This window comes from Scyliorhinus torazame, chromosome 21 (genome assembly GCF_047496885.1).
Source record: "Scyliorhinus torazame isolate Kashiwa2021f chromosome 21, sScyTor2.1, whole genome shotgun sequence".
In the NCBI taxonomy this organism is placed as follows: Eukaryota; Metazoa; Chordata; class Chondrichthyes; order Carcharhiniformes; family Scyliorhinidae; genus Scyliorhinus; species Scyliorhinus torazame.
Window position 1 is genome coordinate 50085991 of NC_092727.1, and position 12500 is coordinate 50098490.

The 12500-nt window shown below is 46.4% G+C and overlaps 1 protein-coding gene across 5 annotated transcripts in view; it reads left to right on the top strand.

Annotated features, from left to right (window-relative positions):
* fam118b (family with sequence similarity 118 member B) overlaps positions 1-12500 on the top strand; it is a 72490-nt gene that overhangs the window by 15931 nt on the left and 44059 nt on the right. Inside the window, exon 2 of one of the 5 annotated variants that reach the window (XM_072486784.1) lies at positions 5451-5646. The exons of the other annotated variants lie outside the window; for them this stretch is intronic. The gene's annotated coding sequence lies outside the window, so the exon portion shown is untranslated. The remainder of the gene's footprint in view (positions 1-5450; positions 5647-12500) is intronic. 5 annotated transcript variants of the gene reach the window in all.

The window sequence follows — 12500 nt, forward strand, 5'->3', positions numbered from 1 at the left end:
GGGTGATGCCTACATGGGGGTGGGGTGGGAGGGCATGATCCTTCAAAACAGAGATGAGGAGGAATTTCTTTAGCCAGCTGTGGTGAATCTGTGGAACTCTTTGCTGTAGAAGGCTGTGGAGGCCAAGAAAGACAGAGATAGATGGTTTCTTAATTAATAAGGGGATCAGGGGTTCTGGGAGAAGGCAGTAGAATGGGGGTGAGACAAATATCAGCCACGATTGAATAGCGGATCAGACTCAGTGGGCCGAGTCGCCTAATTTTGCTCCTATGTCTTATGGTCTTATGGTGTGGGGAGTGAAGTGTGTATATGTGGCTGCAGCTTGTCAGCCTTCTGAGTGTCATTTGCGAATCCCACACCGTTTCTCATTGGGATCGATTGTGTTCCATGTGGTGCTGGTGCTAGCCCCTCAATGTTCGCTAATTCGGTCCAGGTGCCGCGCTAGTTTTGCTGGCGTGGAAGTCTGCAAAACCTGCCCAAGCGGCAATACTTAGTCTCAGGAACAGAGAATTCCGCTGCATGACTTTTCTACATTTGGAGAAAGGTCAAAACACCAGGAGGTCAGTGGAAGGGTTCTACCTAAGATGGCAACCATTCATTTCCTTTTTGAAGGAGTAAATCGTTGTCAGCTGTTCGGGGGTTTAGTTCAGGTTTTCTGTTGAAGGTGCTATCTGTGCTTTTACTTTTTTGTTTCTCTCTTCTTGTATGTTTTAGGGTACTTTTGGATAGGGATGAAGGTAATCGTCGGGTTAAACTGGGGAAGGGCAAATTACGCTAACATTAGACAGGAATTGAAGAATTTGGATTGAGTGCAGCTGTTGGAGGGTATATCAACATTGGACATGTGGGAGTCTTTCAAACGACAGTTGATTAGGATGATGGAAAGTCATGTTCTTGAGAAAACAAAGGATAAGTATGGGAAGTTTAGGGAGCCTTGAATAATGAGGGATATTGTGAACCTCTTCAAAAAGAAAAAGGAGGCTTTTGTACGGTCTAGAAGGGTGGGGACAGTCAAAATCTTTGAGGAGTTATAAAGAAAGTCGGAAGATACTTAAGTGGGAAATTAGGAGGGGTCATGAAAAGTCCTTGGCCTTTAGGATTAAGGTAAATCCCAAAGCTTTTCATTCGTGCCTCGCTAACTTGATCAAATTCTTTGAGGAGATGACAAAGAAGATTGATGAGGGGAGGGTGGTGGATGTTGTTCACGTGGACTTCAGTAAAATCTTTGACAAGATGCCTCATGGCAGACTGGTACAAAAGGTGAAGTCACACGGGATCAGAGGTGAGGTGGCAAGATGGATACAGAACTAGCTCGATCACAGAAGGCAGAGGATAGCAGTAGAAGGGTGTTTTTCTGAATGGAACTAGTGGTGTTCCACAGGGATCGGTGCTGGAGCCTCTGTTGTTTGTAGCATGCATAAACGATTTGGAGGAAAGTGTAGCTGGCCTGATTAGTAAGTTCACGGATGACACCAAAGTTGGTGGAGTGGCAGATAGTGTTGAAGATTGTCAGAGGATACGGCAGGGCATAGATAGGTTGGAGACTTGGGCAGAGAAATGGCAAATGGAGTTTAATCCGGACAAATGTGAGGTAATGCATTTTGTTAGGTCTAACATAAGAGGGAAAATATACCGTAAATGGCAAAACTCTTATGAATATAAAAAGTCAGAGAGATGTGGGCATGCAGGCCCACAGATCTTTGAAAGTGGCAACACAAGTGGATAGGTAGTCAAGAAAGCATATGGAATGCTTGCCTTCATTGGCGGGGCATCGAGTATAAAAACTGGCAAGTCATGCTACAATTGTTTAGAATGTTAGTGCAGTCGCATTTGAAATATTGCTCACAATTCTGGTCTCCACACTACCAGAAGGATGTGAAGGCTTTGGAGAGGGTGCAGAGGAGGTTTACCAGAATGTTGCCTGGTCTGAAGAGTGTTAGCTATGCGGAGAGGCTGAATAGACTCTTGACTGATTTCATTAGAACGACGGAGGTTGACGGACGACCTGATAGAGGTCTACTAGATTGAGAAGTATGGGTAGAGTGGATGGGTAGGCACTCTTTCCCAGGGTGGAGGGGTCAGTCACTAGTGGGCATTGTAGCCACCTGGGTTGGCCACTTCCCGACTTAAAATGGAGAACCGCAAAGGCTGAAGGGAAATTCAGCCAACACAGGCAAAGACTAGCAAATACAGAAATCCTGTATATTGAAACCTGCAAAACAACCAGACAGCACGGAAACCAGTAATGCAGCAGCCATCTGCATAGTAATAAGCGATTCCAAGGCACAATGGCAACATAGAACATAGAACGATACAGCGCAGTACAGGCCCTTTGGCCCACGATGTTGCACCGAAACAAAAGCCATCTAACCTACACTATGCCATTATCATCCATATGCTTATCTAATAAACTTTTAAATGCCCTCAATGTTGGCGAATTCACTACTGTTGCAGGTAGGGCATTCCACGGCCTCACCACTCTTTGCGTAAAGAACCTACCTCTGACCTCTGTCCTATATCTATTACCCCTCAGTTTAAAGCTATGTCCCCTCGTGCCAGCCATTTCCATCCGCGGGAGAAGGCTCTCACTGTCCACCCTATCCAACCCCCTGATCATTTTGTATGCCTCTATTAAGTCTCCTCTTAACCTTCTTCTCTCCAACAAAAACAACCTCAAGTCCATCAGCCTTTCCTCACAAGATTTTCCCTCCATACCAGGCAACATCCTGGTAAATCTCCTCTGCACCCGCTCCAAAGCCTCCACGTCCTTCCTATAATGCGGTGACCAGAACTGTACGCAATACTCCAAATGCGGCCGTACCAGAGTTTTGTACAGCTGCAACATGACCTCCTGACTCCGGAACTCAATCCCTCTACCAATAAAGGCCAACACTCCATAGGCCTTCTTCACAACCCTATCAACCTGGGTGGCAACTTTCAGGGATCTATGTACATGGACACCTAGATCCCTCTGCTCATCCACACTTCCAAGAACTTTACCATTAGCCAAATATTCCGCATTCCTGTTATTCCTTCCAAAGTGAATCACCTCACACTTCTCTACATTAAACTCCATTTGCCACCTCTCAGCCCAGCTCTGCAGCTTATCTATGTCCCTCTGTAACCTGCTACATCCTTCCACATTGTCGACAACACCACCGACTTTAGTGTCGTCTGCAAATTTACTCACCCACCCTTCTGCGCCTTCCTCTAAGTCATTGATTAAAATGACAAACAGCAACGGCCCCAGAACAGATCCTTGTGGTACGCCACTTGTAACTGAACTCCATTCTGAACATTTCCCATCAACCACCACCCTCTGTCTTCTTTCAGCTAGCCAATTTCTGATCCACATCTCTAAATCACCCTCAATCCCCAGCCTCCGTATTTTCTGCAATAGCCACCGTGGGGAACCTTATCAAACGCTTTGCTGAAATCCATATACACCACATCAACTGCTCTACCCTCATCTACCTGTTCAGTCACCTTCTCGAAGAACTCGATAAGGTTTGTGAGGCATGACCTACCCTTCACAAAGCCATGCTGACTATCCCTGATCATATTATTCCTATCTAGATGATTATAAATCTTGTCTCTTATAATCCCCTCCAAGACTTTACCCACTACAGACGTGAGGCTCACCGGTCTATAGTTGCCGGGGTTGTCTCTGCTCCCCTTTTTGAACAAAGGGACCACATTTGCTATCCTCCAGTCCTCTGGCACTATTCCTGTAGCCAATGATGACATAAAAATCAAAGCCAAAGGTCCAGCAATCTCTTCCCTGGCCTCCCAGAGTATCCTAGGATAAATCCCATCAGGCCCCGGGGACTTATCTATTTTCAGCCTGTCCAGAATTGCCAACACCTCTTCCCTACGTACCTCAAAGCCATCTATTCTAATAGCCTGGGTCTCAGCATTCTCCTCCACAACATTATCTTTTTCCTGAGTGAAAACTGACGAAAAATATTCATTTAGTATCTCGCCTATCTCGTCAGACTCCACACACAACTTCCCATCTCTGTCCTTGACTGGTCCTACTCTTACCCTAGTCATTCGCTTATTCCTGACATACCTATAGAAAGCTTTTGGGTTTTCCTTGATCCTACCTGCCAAATACTTCTCATGTCCCCTCCTTGCTCGTCTTAGCTCTCTCTTTAGATCCTTCCTTGCTACCTTGTAACTATCCATCGCCCCAACTGAAACTTCACACCTCATCTTCACATAGGCCTCCTTCTTCCTCTTAACAAGAGATTCCACTTTGGTAAACCACGGTTCCCTCGCTCTACGCCTTCCTCCCTGCCTGACCGGTACGTACTTATCAAGAACACGCAGTAGCTGATCCTTGAACAAGCTCCACTTATCTAGTGTGCCCAACACTTGCAGCCTACTTCTCCAACCTATCCCCCCCAAGTCACGTCTAATGGCATCATAATTGCCCTTCCCCCAGCTATAACTCTTGCCCTGCGGTGTATACTTATCCCTTTCCATCACTAACGTAAACGTCACCGAATTGTGGTCACTGTCCCCAAATTGCTCTCCTACCTCCAAATCCAACACCTGGCCAGGTTCATTACCCAAAACCAAATCCAACGTGGCCTCGCCTCTTGTTGGCCTGTCAACATATTGTGTCAGGAAACCCTCCTGCACACACTGTACAAAAAACGACCCATCTAATGTACTCGAACTATTATCTTTTCCAGTCAATATTTGGAAAGTTAAAGTCTCCCATAATAACTACCCTGTTACTTTCGCTCTTATCCAGGATCATCCTCGCCATCCTTTCCTCTACATCCCTAGAACTATTTGGAGGCCTATAGAAAACTCCCAACAGGGTGACCTCTCCTTTCCTGTTTCTAACCTGAGCCCATACTACCTCGGAAGATGAGTCCCCATCTAGCATCCTCTCCGCCACCGTAATTCTGCTCTTGACTACTGGCGCCACACCTCCCCCTCTTTTGCCTCCTTCTCTGAGCTTACTAAAACACCTAAACCCCGGAACCTGCAACATCCATTCCTGTCCCTGCTCTATCCATGTCTCCGAAATGGCCACAACATCGAAGTCCCAGGTACCAACCCATGCTGCCAGTTCCCCTACCTTATTTCGTATACTCCTGGCATTGAAGTAGACACACTTCAAACCACCTACCTGAACACTGGCCCCCTCCTGCGACGTCAAATCTGTGCTCCTGACCTCTATACTCTCATTCTCCCGTACCCTAAGTTAAGGTGAATAAAGCCAAGCCAGCAGGAGCCAAGACAAAGGAAGGCCAACGGACATTTAGGGACCGCCCAACGATCAGGGAACAACTCCAGTATTGGAGAAATCGATCCAAGTGATCGGAACGCTGTCCAATCACTTGGAACCAGGTACGGGGTCCGCCCCGAAGGGCGGGAAGCCCCATGGGACTATAAAGTAAAGCCCCCAAGTTCAAATCGGTCTTCTTTGGCAGGGTCACTCAGCAGCTCGAACCAACCCATGACAGTGATCTGCCTCGCTGCCGCCAACCAAGGAAGTCTCAAGTCAACGCTCGCTACGAGATAGGCGCACCTAGCTACCAGTCCATACCAGCTTTTGAATCCTGCAGACTCAGGACCTGAACGAAAGCCCATTTGTTCCCCTGAACTGGTGGGCCAGTCTGAAGCTAAGTATGGGCCTTTTAGTGATAGGAATAGCCTAGAAAGTAGAGTTTGTGCATGAGTAGTGATTTACTGTGTATAATAAATGTGTTTTGATTTGGATCTTACTAATTGGTGTGTTGAATTATTGATCATTACTTGAACTTGAGCCTCGTGGCGGTATCATAAAGATACCTGGCGACTCTAGAGTAAAGGTTAAACAAACAGAGCAAATTACGAATTAAGAGCCAACCAAAAGTTAGCAACAACATAGGTGTAAGGTTCGTGGGGCAAAGCTTAGAGGAGATATGCGTGGCACGTTTTTTACACAGAGCGTGGTCAGTGCCTTTAACGCGCTGCCAAAGGAGGTTGTGAAAGCAGATAAATTAACGGTGTTCAAAAGGCATCTCGACAAATACATGGATAGGATGGACATAGAGGCTGACAGCACTAGGAAGTGCTGAGGGTTTTGGCCAAGGGTGGTGTCATGACCGGTACAGGCTTGGAGGACCGAAGGGCCTGTTCCTGTGCTATATTGTTCTTTGTTCTCTTTGTATTTCTGTTTGATTGTTTTGGGTTGTTAAATAGGCAGCAATACATATGTATTAATATATATGTACGCAAACACAGAGAGGAAGGGGGGTGGAAAAAAAACTAAAAGTAAAAGGCTTCGGTCTGCACAGTGCAGTAGTTAGCACTGCTGCCTCGCGGCTCCGAGGACCTGGGTTCAATCCCGGCCCCGGGTCACTATCTGGGTCTCACCCCAACAACCCAAAGCTGTGCAGGGTAGGTGGATTGGCCACACTAAATTGCCCCTTAATTGGAAAAAAAGAATTGGGAACTTAAAGGTTAAGGGTGTCTGTTTCAGATGGACGTCGTCCAGTTAGATCTTTCTTCAGTCTGGGCCTCCAGTTGACTATTTTTGCGTTCTGTCTGTAATGGTTTTCACTGTAGATTCATCAGTGTTTCAAGACATCTCTGCAGACTTAGAAACAGTAGGCAGGAAACATTTGAACGAGAGAGAGAGCAACACATAGCGTCCCTCTCTGCATCCAGGAGCTTTCTGCTAGGCTCTCTGAAACCCCCACCTGGTAGGACCCAATCACCAGTCGAACCGAATATCCTCCAATCTCTCGAGTGCCATAAAGTCTGAGTTCTTCTGTTCAAAATCTATATCTTCATTGCACAGTGTACTATTTTGCAACTGATTTCCAAACTTCCCCCTGCTTGACCTAAAGGGTATGTCTTCATTAAAGATCCATGGAGGGCAGCATGGTGGCCTAGAAGTTAGCACAGGTGCCTCACGGCACTGAGGTCCCAGGTTCGATCTCGGCTCTGGGTCACTGTCCGTGTGGAGTTTGCACATTCTCCCCGTGTCTGCGTGGGTTTCGCCCCCACAACCCAAAAATGTGCAGAGTAGGTGGATTGGCCATGCTAAATTGCCCCTTAATTGGAAAAAATAATTGGGTAACCTAAATTTATGAACAAAAAAACAAACAAAAAAATAATAAATTAAAGATCCATGGACCAAAAATGAAAACAACGCCGTAAAAGAAATAGAAAACAGGGGAATTCACAGGAGAGGTCCTTGCACGTGACTGAAATCTTTGTTTTCCTCGTATTTTATGATGCCACCTAAAGCTCTCGATGAGATCTGCCATGTAACAGAAACTCCTATCTGGTTAAAGAAAAGAACTTGCCTTAATGCAGTGCCTCTCCAGATGTCCCAAAGCATATGACAACCAATTAAATACTTTTGAAGTGTAGCCACTGCTTTAATTGAGGAAAATTTGTGCTCTCAAGGTCCCACAAACAGTATTGATAGTAGCTGTTGAACAGGCAGAAATAGTATGCAGCAAGTCTGTGAGGAAGGATAGACAGTTGATAGGGCAAAGTAGCACTCAGTGGAATGGGTTAAAGTGTGTCTGTTTCAAAACAAGGAGTGTCAGGAATAAGGGAGATGAACTTAGAGCATGGATCAGTACTTGGAACTACGATGTTATGGCCATTACGGAGACATGGATTTCACAGGGGCAGGAATGGTTGTTAGATGTTTCAGGGTTTAGATGTTTTCAGAAGAATAGGGAGGGAGGTAAAAGAGGAGGGGGAGTGACACTGTTAGGGAGTGCATCACAGCTGCAGAAAAGGAGGTAATTGAGGAGCGTTTGTCTACTGAGTCCGTATGGGTGGACGTCAGAAACAATAAAGGAGCATTCACTTTATTGGGAGTTTTCTATAGACCCCCTAATAGCAGCAGAGAGATAGAGGAACAGATTGGGCAGCAGATCTTGGAAAAGTGCAGAAGTAACAGAGTTGTTGTCATGGGTGACTTCAAGTTCCCTAATATTGACTGGAACTTCCTTAGTGCAAATGGTTTGGATGGAGCAGATGTTGTCAGGTGTGTACAGGAAGGATTCCTGACTCAATTGTCGATAGGCCGACAAGGGGGGAGGCCATATTGGACTTGGTACTCGGCAGCGAACCAAGCCAGGTGTCAGATGGCTCGGTGGGAGAGCATTTCGGTGACAGTGGCCACAACTCCTTGACCTTTACCATAGTCATGGAGAAGGATAGGAACACACAGTATGGGAAGGTATTTAATTGGGGGAGGGGAAATTAACCTGCTATTAGACAGGAGCTGAGGAGCATAAAGTGGTAACAATTGTTCTTGGGGAAATGCACAACAGTAATGTGGGGATTGTTTAAGGAGCACTTGCTGCGAGTGCTGAATAGTTTTGTCCCACTGAGAGGAGGAAGGAATGGTAAAGTGAAGGAGCCTTGGATGACAAGAGAAGTGGAGCTTCTAGTCAAGAGGAAGAAAGAAGCTTACGTAAGGTTGAGGAAGCAAGGGTCTGACTCGGCTCTATAGGGTTACAAGGTAGCCAGGAAGGAACTCAAAAATGGACTGAGGAGAGCTAGAAGGGGGCATGATTAGGGAAAACCCCAAGGCGCTCTACACTTATGTGAGAAATAAAAGGATGATCAGAGTGAGAGTAGGGCCGATCAGAGATAGTGGAGGGAACTTGTGCCTAGAGTCTGAGGAGATGGGGGAGGCCCTAAATGAATACTTTGCTTCAGTATTCACTAGAGAGAGTGACCTTGTTGCCCATGAGAACCGTGTGAACCAGATTAATAGACTCAAACAAGTTGATATTAAGAAGGAGGATGTGCTGGAAATTCTGAAAAGCATCAGGATAGATACGTCCCCTTGGCCTGACAGGATATACCCAAGGTTACTACGGGAAGCGAGGGAGGAGATTGCTGCGCCGTTGGCGATGATCTTTGCGTCCTCTCACTTCACTGGAGTAGTACGGGATGATTGGAGGGAGGAGAATGTTGTTCCCCTGTTCAAGAAAGGGAATAGGGAAATCCCTGGGAATTACAGACCCATCAGTCTTACATCTGTGGTGAGCAAAATATTGGAAAGGATTCTGAGAGATAGGATTTATGATTATTTAGAAAAACATAGTTTGATTAAAGATAGTCAGCATGGCTTTGTGAGGGGCAGGTCATGCCTCATTGAATTCTTTGAGGATTTGACGAGACACATTGATGAAGGTCGGGCAGTGGATGTGGTGTATATGGATTTCGGTAAGGCATTTGATAAGGTTCCCCATGGTAGGCTCATTCAGAAAGTTAGGGGGCATGGGATACAGGGAAATTTGGCTGTCTGGATGCAGAATTGGCTGGCTGAAAGAAGACAGCGAGTGGCAGTGGATGGAAAGTATTCCGCCTGGAGGTCAGTGACCAGTGGTGTCCCGCAAGGATCTGTTCTGGGACCTCTGCTCTTTGTGGTTTTTATAAATGACTTGGATGAGGAAGTGGAAGGGTGGGTTAGTAAGTTTGCCGATGACACGAAGGTGGGGGAGTTGTAGATAGTGTTGAGGGTTGTTGCAGGTTACAACAGGACTTTGACAGGATGCAGAGCTGGGTGAGAAGTGGCAGATGGAGTTCAACCTTGATAAATGTGAAGTGATTCATTTTGGAAGGTCGAATTTGAATGCTGAATACAAAGAACAAAGAACAAAGAAATGTACAGCACAGGAACAGGCCCTTCGGCCCTCCAAGCCCGTGCCGACCATACTGCCCGACTAAACTACAATCTTCTACACTTCCTGGGTCCGTATCCTTCTATTCCCATCCTATTCATATATTTGTCAAGATGCCCCTTGAATGTCCCTATCGTCCCTGCTTCCACTACCTCCTCCGGTAGTGAGTTCCAGGCACCCACTACCCTCTGCGTAAAAAACTAGCCTCGTACATCTACTCTAAACCTTGCCCCTCTCACCTTAAACCTATGCCCCCTAGTAATTGACCCCTCTACCCTGGGGAAAAGCCTCTGACTATCCACTCTGTCTATGCCCCTCATAATTTTGTATACCTCTATCAGGTCGCCCCTCAACCTCCTTCGTTCCAGTGAGAACAAACCGGGTTTATTCAATCGCTCCTCATAGCTTATGCCTTCCATACCAGGCAACATTCTGGTAAATCTCTTCTGCACCCTCTCTAAAGCCTCCACATCCTTCTGGTAGTGTGGCGACCAGAATTGAACACTATACTCCAAGTGTGGCCTAACTAAGGTTCTATACAGCTGCAACATGACTTGCCAATTCTTATACTCAGTGCCCCGGCCAATGAAGGCAAGCATGCCGTATGCCTTCTTGACTACCTTCTCCACCTGTGTTGCCCCTTTCAATGACCGGTGGACCTGTACTCCTAGATCTCTTTGACTTTCAATACTCTTGAGGGTTCTACCATTCACTGTATATTCCCTACCTGCATTAGCCCTTCCAAAATACATTACCTCACATTTGTCCGGATTAAACTCCATCTGCCATCTCTCCGCCCAAGTCTCCAGACAATCTAAATCCTGCTGTATCCTCAGACAGTCCTCATCGCTATCCGCAATTCCACCAACCTTTGTGTCGTCTGCAAACTTACTAATCAGACCAGTTACATTTTCCTCCAAATCATTTATATATACTACAAAGAGCAAAGGTCCCAGCACTGATCCCTGTGGAACACCACTGGTCACAGCCCTCCAATTAGAAAAGCATCCCTCCATTGCTACCCTCTGCCTTCTATGGCCTAGCCAGTTCTGTCTCCACCTTGCCAGTTCACCCCTGATCCCGTGTGACTTCACCTTTTGTACTAGTCTACCATGAGGGACCTTGTCAAAGGCCTTACTGAAGTCCATATAGACAACATCTACTACCCTACCTGCATCAATCATCTTAGTGACCTCCTCGAAAAACTCTATCAAGTTAGTGAGACACGACCTCCCCTTCACAAAACCGTGCTGCCTCTCACTAATACGTCCATTTGCTTCCAAATGGGAGTAGATCCTGTCTCGAAGAATTCTCTCCAGTAATTTCCCTACCACTGAAGTAAGGCTCACCGGCCTGTAGTTCCCGGGATTATCCTTGCTACCCTTCTTAAACAGAGGAACAACATTGGCTATTCTCCAGTCCTCCGGGACATCCCCTGAAGACAGCGAGGATCCAAAGATTTCTGTCAAGGCCTCAGCAATTTCCTCTCCAGCCTCCTTCAGTATTCTGGGGTAGATCCCATCAGGCCCTGGGGACTTATCTACCTTAATATTTTTTTAAGACACCCAACACCTCGTCTTTTTGGATCACAATGTGACCCAGGCTATCTACACCCCCTTCTCCAGACTCAACATCTACCAATTCCTTCTCTTTGGTGAATACTGATGCAAAGTATTCATTTAGTACCTCGCCCATTTCCTCTGGCTCCACACATAGATTCCCTTGCCTATCCTTCAGTGGGCCAACCCTTTCCCTGGCTACCCTCTTGCTTTTTATGTACGTGTAAAAAGCCTTGGGATTTTCCTTAACCCTATTTGCCAATGACTTTTCATGACCCCCTTCTAGCCCTCCTGACTCCTTGCTTAAGTTCCTTCCTACTTTCCTTATATGCCACACAGGCTTTGTCTGTTCCCAGCCTTTTAGCCCTGACAAATGCCTCCTTTTTCTTTTTGACGAGGCCTACAATATCACTCGTCATCCAAGGTTCCCGAAAATTGCCGTATTTATCTTTCTTCCTCACAGGAACATGCCTGTCCTGTATTCCTTTCAACTGACACTTGAAAGCCTCCCACATGTCAGATGTTGATTTGCCCTCAAACATCCGCCCCCAATCTATGTTCTTCAGTTCCCGCCTAATATTGTTATAATTAGCCTTCCCCCAATTTAGCACATTCATCCTCGGACCACTCTTATCCTTGTCCACCAGTACTTTAAAACTTACTGAATTGTGGTCACTGTTACCGAAATGCTCCCCTACTGAAACATCTACCACCTGGCCGGGCTCATTCCCCAATACCAGGTCCAGTACCGCCCCTTCCCTAGTTGGACTGTTTACATATTGTTTTAAGAAGCCCTCCTGGATGCTCCTTACAAACTCCGCCCCGTCTAAGCCCCTGGCACTAAGTGAGTCCCAGTCAATATTGGGGAAGTTGAAGTCTCCCATCACCACAACCCTGTTGTTTTTACTCTTTTCCAAAATCTGTCTACCTATCTGCTCCTCTATCTCCCGCTGGCTGTTGGGAGGCCTGTAGTATACCCCCAACATTGTGACTGCACCCTTCTTATTCCTGATCTCTACCCATATAGCCTCACTGCCCTCTGAGGTGTCCTCTCGCAGTATAGCTGTGATATTCTCCCGAACAAGTAGCGCAACTCCGCCTCCCCTTTTACATCCCCCTCTATCCCGCCTGAAACATCTAAATCCTGGAACGTTTAGCTGCCAATCCTGCCCTTCCCTCAACCAGGTCTCTGTAATGGCAACAACATCATAGTTCCAAGTAGTAATCCAAGCTCTAAGTTCATCTGCCTTACCCGTAATGCTCCTTGCATTAAAAC